Genomic DNA, 13,477 nt, shown 5'->3' with positions numbered 1-13,477 from the left:
TATGATATTCTTAGAAACTCTTTAATTGTAGCATTTTTTTATACTTAATGACAACCTCTTGTAAATGTGGACACGACAATTTATTAAAGGGTACTCTTGGTATGTGATATGTTTTTAGTTTATAAGTCAAAAGATTACCTTTTTTCCTAAACTCTATATCTAGCATCTAGTTGAATTAAAAGATCACATAATATGAAACTGAAGAAAGGTAATTAAAATATCAGAACTAAAACTTGGGAGAAATGACATGGCATATGAGAAATACTAATCAACTGTAGTATTCAGAAAAAAATAAATGACAAAGAAGGAAAAGTTTCCGTTACCGGGAATCGAACCCGGGTCTCCTGGGTGAAAGCCAGATATCCTAACCGCTGGACGATAACGGATTATTGTTAAGCTTTTGCCTTAATTAATTACATAATAAGAAAGAGAATACGATATAGAGTGACCCGTAATCTTTGCAGCAACCAACTCATTTACGAATTTATCCAAACTTGAGGTGACGATGATCTTCTTTAAGATGAATCAATCCTCCCTGTGAAATTCAAGACAACGGTATTAGAAACTGAGCTAGTTTATCGTTTTTCTATATTAATTTTCTAGTAGATTACTTAAGTTTTACTCTTTCGATGAATCATCTCAAATTACGTTTGTTGTTTATACCACTGGCGAAATGACATGTTATATTGTATTGGGAAAAAACTGAATTTACATTGAAGGTGACGTGGCATGACACGAGGACTGCTCAAATGGTCAAAACATGATGATCAGTTAAGAGGCACGAGTGACAACAGATACGGGGAAAGGAAAGCTAAATAGGCACGAGAGGCAATTCGAATAATACAAGCTTCGTACCTATTTAGGTCATTTAAAGCCAAGAGATCAGAAGGCATTGAAGACATGGATATGATGACGAAAAGGAGTCCAAATTCAATATTAAATACCCAATACGTTAGAGAATTGGTATTAAATAGGAATGATTGTGTAACGTCTTATTTAATGTCATTTATTGCTCATAATTGTCTCATTAAGACTAAGGTATTATTCCTTCACTTAGAATCAACTATAAAAGGAGGAGGTCTCGTCATTTGTAAGGACAGGGGATATCATCAACATTACATTGGAATACAAACCTATTTACTGCTTATTTGTCATTCTCAAAAGTCTATTATTTCTTTTTCGTCTCCTCATTATCAGTAGCCCGAATTTTTATTTGTCTTTAGCTTTGACCAAAGAATCATATTTTTGGTTAAACAAATTGGTTCCGTTACCGGGAAACTGATAATCGTTTCTTTGAAGCTACGTTTTATTCGTCTTTATCAACATGTCAAACAACAACAACAACAATAACAGTGATAACACATTGGAAAACCATCAAAATCAAATCCATCAAAATCAAGGAGACCTACCGAACATTGACGTGGTTCCCTCCCCTCCAGATTCACCACGTCAATCTCGTGAAGGCACTCCTGCTCCTGAATCTCATGCTGATCAACAAGAACAATCTGAACATTTTGAAGGAGGTGCAAATGAAGCTTTACAAAAGCTAATTGATGTACAGGTCGGCAAAGCTCTTCAGGCTCTAGTTAGTCGATTGCTTGTTGCACCACCCACACCAACTCCTAATAATAATACATTGGAGAATCCTCGTTCTGGTCTTGTTAATTCTGAAAATGGAGGAACCACCAGTGAACCACAGGAAGGGGGACCAGGTAATTCAAATAATTCCTATTTGCAAAAGTTAGTACTAACCTTGCAGAAACAGATTAAGGAACAAATGAGCGTATTGAGCAAATCCCTGGAGTTCCGCCTGTAATAAAAGGAGTAGACATGGACAAATACTCACTACAACCTTGGAACCCAAGTGCTGCTCCTCTTCCAATTCCGAAAAAGTTCAAAATGCCTGACATCCCGAAATATGATGGTACTACAGACCCACGTGACCACGTGACTGCATTTACAACAGGCGTGAAAGGCAACGACTTGAACAAACAAGAAATTGAATCAGTACTGGTCAAGAAATTTGGAGAAACACTCACCAAGGGTGCATTAACCTGGTATTCTCTTTTATCTGAGAATTCTATAAATTCTTTTGCTGAGCTTGCAGATTCTTTTATTAAAGCACACTCGGGAGCTCAAAAGGTTGAGAAAAGAATGGAAGATATTTTCAAAATCAAACAAGGTGATTCAGAGTTGCTCAGAGACTTTGTTAATAGATTCCAGCATGAAAGAATGACTCTACCCCATGTACCTGACAACTGGGATGCAATAGCTTTTGCAAGTAATTTAAATGACAAAAGTTCTGAAGCCACGAGAAGACTCAAAGAAAGCCTTCGAGAATTCCCTGCAACCACGTGGAATGATGTTTACAACAGATACAGTACGAAGCTGCGAATTGAAGAAGATACCGTACCTAAGTTTCATCATGAAGAAAGGGGCGGTTCCAGAAGATCAGAAACCGAAAAAAGATCAGGTAAAAATAGGTACGATCCATATATGGGACCTGCAGGAAAAGACACACGGTCAAAACAAGACAGCCAACAATATGATCAAAATCGAGGAACAGGGAATCTGGTTCTTCATCAAGATTCAGAAATGATCGGAACAGACAAGAGTCAGGAGATGATGACAGAAGTTTAAAGGCAAGGTTCGGCGGATATAACTTTAATGTCACTACCTCCGAGCTTGTGGCTGTTTTGAGAAGCATGGGAGATAAGGTACGATGGCCAAAAGAGATGCAGTCAAATCCAAATAGACGCAATCCAGATCATTGGTGTGAATTCCACAATGATCACGGGCACAAAACTTCAGAATGTAGATTCTTACAGAGTGAAATGGATCATTTATTGAAGCAAGGGTACCTCACTGAGTTATTTAGTGAAAAAGGTAAACAAGCCTATATGAAAAATAGGCAAGAGCCACCAAAGCCTCCTTCACACAAGAGAACAGTGAATGTGATAAGTGGGGGAGAAGATATTCACGGCATAACCTACACAGCTTCCAACAAGGTTTCTAAAGTAACAATTACACACGGAAAACGGGTACGGCAGGTTTTAGAAAATGAAAGTATTTCATTCGATGATGCAGATACCGAAGGAGTGATAACCCCACATAATGACGCACTGGTAATATCTTTACTTGTACATGATACTAATGTAAAACGAGTTTTGATTGATCCAGGGAGTTCCGTAAATATTATACTACTAAGGGTATTACGTGAAATGCAAGCTGAAGACAAAATGATACCCAAGGCGCATACCTTGTCAGGCTTCGACAATTCAAGTGTGGTAACAAAATGAGAGGTAATTCTAACAACTTTTGTTGCAGGTGTTGTTAAAGAAACTAAATTTCAGGTAGTTGATATGGAAATGGCCTACAATATGATCATGGGGAGGCCTTGGATCCATGATATGGATGTTGTTCCATCAACTCTACATCAAGTTATTAAATTTCCATCACCGTGGGGGATTTGTCAAATTCGAGGGGATCATCGAACATCCAGGAGTATCAATGCTGTAACAGATAAGAGCACCGTAAACAAAGAAAAATAGCAACTACAGGAAACAGTTGAAGGTGTCAGCAATCAAACCTCAACTGAGCGAGAGAAAACAGATTTAGACTCGAGACCTGATACAATTCAAGAACCTGAGGAGAATGAAAATATCAAAACAACCATCGAAGAACTCGAGGCTGTGATATTATTTGAGCAGTGGCCTGAACGGAAAGTTTATGTTTGAGCTAATTTAAACTCAAGCATGCAAGGTATGTTAATTGAATTTCTAAAATCTAACGTGGACTGTTTTGCTTGGTCCCATGCTGACATGGCAGGGATACCACCGGATGTGATGACTCACAAATTAAACGAAGACCCATCCTTTACACCAATAAAGCAAAAGAAAAGAAAGCAAGGAGCTTTCAAAAATCAGGTGATTCAAGATGAGGTCCAAAAGCTATTAAAAATTGGGTCAATACGCGAGGTAAAGTATCCTAATTGGTTAGCAAACACAGTTGTTGTACCTAAGAAAAATGGTAAGTGGCGGGTTTGCGTGGATTATACAGATCTTAACAAAGCCTGCCCAAAAGATTCTTTCCCTTTACCGCATATAGATCAGTTAATTGATGCAACTGCAGGACATGAACTTTTGAGTTTTTTAGATGCATATTCGGGGTACAACCAAATTAAAATGGGCCCCAGTGACGAAGAAAAAACTTATTTCATCACAGACAGGGGGACTTACTGTTATAAAGTAATGTCATTTGGTCTCAAAAATTCTAGAGCAACCTATCAAAGGTTGGTCACCAAAATGTTCCAAGAACATTTAGGAAAAACCATGGAGGTATATATAGACGATATGCTCGTCAAAACCCAGCATTCTCATGATCATATGTCTCATTTATCTGTTACATTTGAAGTTTCGAAAATTTAATATGAAACTCAATCCAGAAAAATGTGCATTTGGGGTTGCCTCAGGCAAATTTTTGGGTTTTCTCGTTTCTAACCGTGGTATTGAGGTAAATCCTTCTCAAATCAAAGCAATAGAGGAGATCCCTGATATCCTTACAAGTAAAAAAGAAGTCCAAAGGCTAACGAGAAGAATTGCAGCCTTGGGGAGATTTATTCCCAAATCTTCAGAAAAATGCTTTAAATTTTTCTCCGCACTCAAAAAGCAAGATCATTTTGAATGGAACGAAGATTGCCAACAAGCCCTTAGAAATTTAAAAGCTTACTTGTCAAATCCACCATTATTGGCAAAACCAAAAGAAGGAGAAAAGCTACTCATCTATTTGGTCGTGTCAGAAGTTGTGGTAACTGCTGTTTTAGTCCGTGAGGACCAAGGTAAACAATCTCCTATCTATTATGTAAGAAAGTTTTTATTAGATGCTGAAACACGATATCCACAACTAGAAAAATTAGCATTAGCTTTGATCATGGCATCTAGAAAATTAAGACCTTATTTTCAATGTCATCCCATTGTTGTAGTTACTGCTTTTCCATTACGAAACATTTTGCATAAACATGAATTGTCAGGGAGGTTAGCAAAATGGGCTATAGAATTAAGTGAATACGAAATCATTTATCAACCTAGGACTGCTATAAAATCTCAAGTATTAGCTGATTTCGGAGCTGATTTTAGCCAGGGGATGCATTTAGAAGCAGAAAAAGAATTACAAGTTTTTAATGGTGCAAACCCGGGGACTTGGATTTTATTCACTGATGATTCATCTAATGTAAACGGAGCAGGTCTGGGTATAGTTCTCATATCACCTACGGGTGAAACTATTAGGCAAACTATAAAATGTCATTCTATAACTAACAATGAAGCAGAGTACGAGGTTGTAATTGCAGGTTTAGAATTGGCAAGAGAACTCGGCATAACACAAATTATAATCAAGAGTGATTCTCAACTCGTGGTCAATCAAATGCTGGGGACTTATACAGCTAGGGAAACTCGAATGCAAGAATATCTCGAAAAGGTACGGGAACTAATAAAGCAATTCCAAACTTGGAAGGTAATGCAGATCCCAAGAGATGAGAATGTGGAGGCAGATGCTTTAGCTAATCTCGCATCTGCAGCTGACGTAGCAAATGACGCAAATGCTTCAGTCATACATTTATTTCATTCCATTCTCCAACCTGATAAGAATGAGGTAAATTTTAATCATTTAACATGGGATTGGAGAAACAAAATTATTGCTTTTTTACAGCACGGAACCGTGCTTAATGACAAAGGGAAGGCTCACGCGCTTCGCAAAAAAGCCGTTCGATATTGTTTATATCAAGGAAATCTTTATCGAAAGATGTTCGGTGGACCACTAGCAAGGTATCTTGGACCCTCTCAAACAGAATATGTGATAAGGGAAGTGCACGAAGGACATTGTGGAAATCACGCAGGGGGAAGGTCACTGGTAAGAACATTGATTCGAGCAGGATATTGGCCTAAGATGGAAGAGAGGCAAACAGTTTCGTGTCCAAATGTGATAAATGTCAAAGATACGGCAATAATATGCACATACCAGTTGAGTTACTACACCCTGTTATAGCCCCATGGCCCTTTATAAAATGGGGAATGGATATCGTAGGTCCACTACCACAAGCAAAGGGTCAGGTAAAGTTTCTACTTGTACTCACAGATTATTTCACTAAATGGGTAGAAGCAGGAGCATTTAAACAGGTACGAGAGAAGGAAGTTAAAGACTTCATATGGCGAAATATAATATGCCGCTTTGGAGCACCAAAGAAGATCGTGTGTGACAATGGACCACAATTCATAGGAGCTCAAATCACAGAATTTCTTCAAAGTTGGCAGATTAAAAGGATAACATCTACGTCATACCATCCAGTAGGTAATGGACAAGCGGAATCCACAAACAAAGTCATTATCAACAACTTGAAGAAGAGGTTACAGGATTCAAAAGGTAATTGGCCTGAGATATTACCTGGAGTATTATGGGCTTATCGTACAACGACAAAAACAAGCACTGGAGAAACACCATTTTCAATGGTTTATGGTGCGGAAGCCTTAATTCCAGTTGAAATAGGTGAACCGAGCACACGGTACGTTCAGGCAACAAAGGAATCTAATGATGAAGAGATGCGGGTCAACCTTGATTTGCTTGAAGGAAGAAGAGAAGCTGCATTGATAATAATGGCAGCACAAAAGCAAGTAATTGAACGATATTACAATAGGAAAGCACGCCTCAGATTTTTCAAAATTGGGGACTTCGTGCTTAAGGTGTTCCAATCTGCAAAGGCTGTTAATTCAGGAAAGTTAAGTCCAACGTGGGAAGGACCATATAGAGTTCGTGACATTGCGGGAAAAGGAGCATACGAGTTGGAGACAATGGACGGTAAAATTTTACCATCACATTGGAATACCGTCCATTTAAAGAGATATTACTTCTGAGAAAGTACCCACGGTCAGGTATCGCCATGTTAAAATTTTTCTTTTGAATTATTAAAGTTTTACTAACGATTTTATATGTTAAGCAAAAACCCTAACTCGTGCCAAATGATGAGTCACGACCTGCAAGGAAAAATGGAGTATTCTAAAATTCCCAGCCCAGGGTTACAATTAATATGATGGAAATACGCACGAGTTAGGCAGTCTTCATCTATAATCGCACCTCCGAGTGCCGTATATTTTTCTGTTTCAGGAAAAGGACCAAATTGAAAGAAATAAACAAGTGCTCGAGGTTTCATACTTCACCGCTCAAACACTTGGGGGACTACATATTATACACATATATGTGTAGAAAAACATATACGAATATCGAACAAAAGTCGGCCACAAAGAGATAAGTGTTGAGAAAAAGTTACGAAGTCTTCAGCATTCATCATCGTGTTCAACAAACACAAGACATTCATCATAATGTTTTCCCATGAGAACAACAGAGTCATCTCTCAAACTCATAAACGAAGTCACCTCTCAAACCCTTCCTAATATATAAAGATAGGGTCATGACTATGTACTAAAACAGGTTATGAAGAAAAACCTTGTTTATTTTATATTATGTAAAAATCTGTTACAAGAAAAATAGTTACGGAAAAGTTATAGATGTATTTTAATACACGTAATAGTCAAAAAACTTGTTAAAGTTCATGAATAAAAACTTGTCAAAGTTGTTTCATACAAAACATGTGTATTCCTATTTCTTTCATCGTATTATAACACCATTATGAAGTTGAGACGTCTTCTTCATTAAGTGTCGATAAAATAAAAGGGCCCTCTTTTATAAGCCTCATGTTGATAATCCATGAGAAGAATCATAAAGCATTTTCAAAGGATAAAAATGCTAAGCTATTCTATAAGTCCTAGATAAATAGGCAAGAATAGAATATACAGAAGTACCGATGAAACTTCTTAATATAAAAGACTAAGTACAAACTTAGTCAGCAAAATATTTGTTTTTTTACAAATGCCCCATTATGATAACTGGGGACTTCATCAAAAGGTCCCTTAAAGTTGCCAAGGGATAACACCACCAATTAATAAAAAAAAATAGTAAAGTTTGAAATACATTCAACTAGTCACTGAAGGGGTTGGAACATCAGAAGTTGCAATCTCATTTTCAGGGGCAGTCACGGGAACGGTAACAACTTCTGAGGGAGCAGCAATAGGAGCGGTTTCAACTGGACCTGGAGTGTTAAAATCACCGAGGGAAGCAAGAGTCACGGGAGCTTCAGCTTCCATGGACTGTGTCATAGAAGTTTCACCCTCAGGAGCCGGAATTGCAACTCCAATTGCCGCAGTAGCTACTTCTTCATTTAAAAGCTCTTCTGCCCCAGGAGTTCCAAGTGCAGGAGAAGGAGTATCAACTGGTTGTTGGCTTTTTTCAATAGTGTCAAAGACTTTGGCTAATTCAGATTGCAAATCAAAGTTTTCTTGAGTAGCTTCCATCAAAGCATCACGGCGAGATTTTAGAAAAGCCCAATTTACCACTATGTTGAAGTTCTCCTCAAGAAGTCCATACTCCCTTTCCCACATAGCAAGATCGTTCTTCAATATCTGGTGTTCAGCTAAGTGGGAGTCAAGGGAAGCTTCAAGGGAGGCATGAGAACTCTTCAAAGCACGTATCTCGTCAGAGGAGATCCTTAAGTCATCCTGAGCTTGAGTCAAGCTTTGCACTAACTCTCCTGCGTATTCTTCTTTCTTCTCCACAAGTGCCTTAAGCTCTTTGATTTCTTCACTGGCCTTTGATAATTGTTCTAAAAATGAGCACTCCAAAAGCTCCTTATCTTTTTCAAATTGGCTTGAAGAAGCCTTGGCAATTGCTAGCTAAGAAGTCAAACCACGCTTTTGCTGCTCCAGGTGATTTCTACTTTCTTGCAACTCCTCTATGGTCCCCTGAGCATTCTCAAATTGCTCCTTCCAGTTTGCTGTTTCAAGCTGGGTTTCCTTGGCTATTCTCCTAGCCTCAGAGATAGCCTTCACAGACTCTCGTTCCTTCTTCTCTAAAGTGGAGATTCTTCCCATTAACTCAGTACCAATAAGATTAGCCTACAAGGGAAATGCATCAAATGTGAGAATATAGAGAGATATAAAAAAAACTTGTAATTTAAAAGAGAAGTACCTTCAAGGTAGAATGAACTATGTCATTCATCAGAGTCAAGCAACTGTGGCTCTCCATCTTCTTCTTCTCAATATCTCCGATTAGAGGCTCGAGCCAAACATCATCTCCACCAGTCTTTCTTAAAAGGCTATGATTGACAGGAACTTCAAGAGTAACACTTCTCATAGACATGCCTCTGCTGCTAGAACCCGTCTCTGTATGCTGAACAGAGGGAGGGGGAACAATGGAAGGAGGAGTAGTAGAAGAGGTAAAAACAATGGGAGCTGTGGGAGTCAAAGCAGGGACAGTAGGAGCAGATATGGGAACCAAAACAGGTAAGGAAACATGAGTCGATAAAATAGGAAAGAAATACTCATGGTTGTCAAAGGAATAGAAGGAATAGAAGAAATGGGAATAGAAGAAGAGAGGGGAGTTTCATCAAGAACTGGTCCAAACTCTCCACTCTCAAAACCACTAACAAAGAGACGTCGAATTGATTCATTAGAGCCTCTTGGAGTGGTATCCTCATCAGAAAGGATTTGAACAGGCTCAGAGATAGAGGCTCGAGCAGGAGTATCTTCAACTTCATCCCCATCAATGATGCGACTCTTGGCTCTTGGCCTAGCTATCAAAGAGGTATTCTCTTCTTCCTCATTCTCAGAACTTTCTTCTACAACTTTTCTTTTTGGTAGCGTGGCCCGAGTCTTTTCCAAATCAAGTGAAGCGGTTGAAGACGCTCGAACGGCAATGGCTACCTCAGCTGTCATACCCCTAATACCAAATCCTGATAAAAAGAGGGATAAAGAATTAGAATAAGAAAGAATTCAATATACGACAAAGCATAAGGAAATACATACCATGGGTCTTCACTTTCCAACCATTCAAAAGAGAAATTGATCTCCAAGTTCTCGCCTCCATAGGCGCAATCTTCAAAATTGAATCTACCCAACCACGGAAGTTAGGAACGTGTTCCACATCTCCCATGGTTGCTACAAAAAGCCAAAAAGAGACGAGATTAGAAAAGAAATCAAAATTCTTAAAAAATAGATACGGTAAGAAAAAGAAAAACTTACGTGCAAAATTCCACTTCTCAGGGAAGGGAATGCTTGTTTTACCCAACAAATCCACCGTACGTACAGCAACGTAACGACAATACCACCCTCGATCCTTGTCATCTTCGAGGTTTACCAAAACCTTCTTTCTTCTTGCAGTCAAGGTAAAAACTCCATGGCGGAATAATTTGGGGTGGTATAGGTGAACAAGATGGGAAAAGGTAAAATTAACATTGGCTTTGGTAGACAAATACTTTAAGCAAGCCACAACTCTCCAAACAAGAGGACCTACTTGTGCTAAGCAAATTATTGAAAAAGCGGCAAAATTCAAGTATAATTGGGTCAATGGCAGGATTAAATCCCAAAGTAAAGGGATAAGTATAAACGAAAGAGAATCCAATTCTGAAAGAAGAAATTCTCTGGTTTGGGGCAAGAATCATCATACGAAGATTATCTCTCCAATTACAATCTTTCCTAACAGTGGGAATCACAAGTTCAGTTATTAAAGAAGGATAGGTGTCAGCTTTTTCTAAATTTTTAACTTGTTCTTGGAGAGATCTTCTATCATTCCCAAAAGATAAATCATTGGGTACGATTTCTTCAACTAAAGGTTCCTGAGTAGGTTCAGAAAGTTCTTTACCTGTAGAAGAGGGGGTCTTTGGGATAGAACTCCTAATACCAAAAGAAGAAGAAGCAGAACCAGATGAACCACCACGAGTGGATCCTAGGATCAAGCTCGAAGCCTACCTCCTCTGCCTCTCCTATGTCTTACGGGGGCATTGGGAACGTGATCTAGAATTGGAACTTTTCTAGGGTTAGGGTTTGGAGATGACATTGTTGAAGAAGGATGAACTAAAGGGGAGAAAAAACAAAAGTGAATAATAAATTGCTTGTTGAAGATCTATGGAGAAGAAGACAAAAGAAAAAGGGTTAAATATGTTTATAATGACAACCATCAAACTTAGAAGTGTAATGATGGAAAGCCTATAATAAAGGCAACTATCACTTCGTGAATAGTGGGAATGAAGAAGCCTTGAAAAAAGGGCGCAGAATTGCAGAACCAATCAGAAAGTGACACGTGTGTAGAGCATTAAATAAAAGGTGACACGTATGTAAAGCATTAATTAGAAGGGACAATTGAAGCGTCAGTACTGTCATAGTATTAATTACGGCAAAAATTCCCTTTTTATGAAGATCCACTTCCCAGATATTTAATTGATAAATAAATGGAAAGTGGGGGGACTATCTGTATTGGGAAAAAACTGAATTTACATTGAAGGTGATGTGGCATGACACGAGGACTGCTCAAATGGTCAAAACATGATGATCAGTTAAGAGGCACGAGTGACAACAGATACGGGGAAAGGAAAGCTAAATAGGCACGAGAGGCAATTCGAATAATACAAGCTTCGTACCTATTTAGGTCATTTAAAGCCAAGAGATCAAAAGGCATTGAAGACATGGATATGATGACGAAAAGGAGTCCAAATTCAATATTAAATACCCAATACGTTAGAGAATTGGTATTAAATAGGAATGATTGTGTAACGTCTTATTTAATGTCATTTATTGCTCATAATTGTCTCATTAAGACTAAGGTATTACTCCTTTACTTAGAATCAACTATAAAAGGAGGAAGTCTCGTCATTTGTAAGGATAGGGGATATCATCAACATTACATTGGAATACAAATCTATTTACTGCTTATTTATCATTCTCAAAAAGTCTATTATTTCTTTTTCGTCTCCTGATTATCAGTAGCCCGAATTTTTATTTGTCTTTAGCTTTGACCAAAGAATCATATTTTTGGTTAAACATATATGTCTCAAATTATGGTAGTACTTTCTAATTCACATTGTTTTGCAGCATTCAATTAGATGCAGTCTCTGCGAATAGTCTAAAATTTCTAAAATAAGGATGCTTAAGCTTAAACGGCCAGCTCTTTTCAACGTGCCATATTAATCAATTGACAATGAGAAGAGAAGGATGAGTTTTTGATTACCGTATAAATAGTGATTATCGTATAAATAGTCTCTATTAGGATTCTCGTTTCTTGTGCACCGACCTGGCTCAGATGGAATGATAGCTATATTTTAAAGCATCTCTCTAACTCCTTTGAGGTTTGAAGTTTGAACTATCAATCAACAATGTGTTAAACATAGAAATTTCGAGAAAGGCATACCAATTGGCGGTTCTACATAGTTGTTAATCCAAGATTATGTGCAAAGTTTATTATCACATTAATTATTCAATTCTTCATTATATTTTCACTAGATATCCTTGTAGCTTAATTTAGTGGACCTAGCTATTCAACCTCTGAGGTCTTTTACTTGTTTCTTGGTTGATTCTTTAAGTCTAAAACTCCTACTGTACAACCTAATTAGAATATATTACATAGGAAATAGAGTTACAATATAACTCTGCTAATACTCCCCCTCAAGGTAGAGCATGTGAATTACATATGCCCAGCTTTCTAAGTAAATGATGAAACTTTTGAACTCCGAACGACTTAGTGAAGAAGTCGGCCAGTTGATATTTGTTTGAAACATGACTAGTCACTAAGTCCTTAGACGCAATACTTTCACGCACAAAATGGCAATCAACTTCAATATGTTTTGTATGTTCATGAAAAACCGGATTAGTTGTTATATGTAATGAAACTTGATTATCGCAAAACAACCTAGTGGGTGATGACTGAGTCACATGCAAGAACTTCAATAGGCCTCGAAGCCATAAGATTTCACTTGTTGTGTTTGCCATAGACCGATGCTTAGCTTCGGCTGACGAATGAGACACCTTGGTTTGCTTCTTGGATTTCCAAGCAATTGTTGCATTCCCTAACATTATGAAGTATCCAGAAACTGATCGTCATATCATGGGACAGTTTTCCCAGCCCGAGTCACAATATGCCATGAGTTACAAATTATTGTTGCTTGGTAACAAGATGCCTTAGCTTGGACTGGATTTTAGGTAGCGTACTACTCTAAGAGCATGTATCCAATGATCTTGCCTCGGATCTTGCATGAACTGTCTTACAATATGAACTGCATATGTAATGTCTGGCCTTGTAATTGTGAGATACAATAAGCATCCAATTAAACTTCTATATTGTGATGGATCAATAAAAAGATTACTAGCATCCTCAGAAAGATGGTGTCGCTGCTCCATAGGCGTAGGACTTGGTTTCGCATTTAACAAACCCGTCTCATTAAGTATGTCTAGTGCATACTTGTGTTGGTTTAAGAATAAACCATTTGGTAACCTTGCAGCTTCAATGCCCAAAAAATATTTAAGTTTGCCAAGGTCCTTGATGTGAAAATAATTATCCAGATAGTCTTTGAAGGATTGACATTCCTCCTCATTGTTTCCAGTCA

General features: G+C 38.0%; 1 non-coding gene across 1 annotated transcript; it reads right to left on the bottom strand.

Annotated features, from left to right (window-relative positions):
• Positions 1–314: 314 nt before the first annotated feature.
• TRNAE-UUC (transfer RNA glutamic acid (anticodon UUC)) lies at positions 315–386 on the bottom strand. Its single transcript has one exon. It is a non-coding gene; the product is annotated as a tRNA-Glu (tRNA).
• Between the last annotated feature and the right edge of the window lie 13,091 nt (positions 387–13,477).

Source organism: Nicotiana tabacum, chromosome 21, assembly GCF_000715075.1.
Source record: "Nicotiana tabacum cultivar K326 chromosome 21, ASM71507v2, whole genome shotgun sequence".
Taxonomy (NCBI): Eukaryota; Viridiplantae; Streptophyta; class Magnoliopsida; order Solanales; family Solanaceae; genus Nicotiana; species Nicotiana tabacum.
Note: the sequence above shows the minus strand (reverse complement) of the source record. Positions and strands in the feature narration are given on the sequence as shown.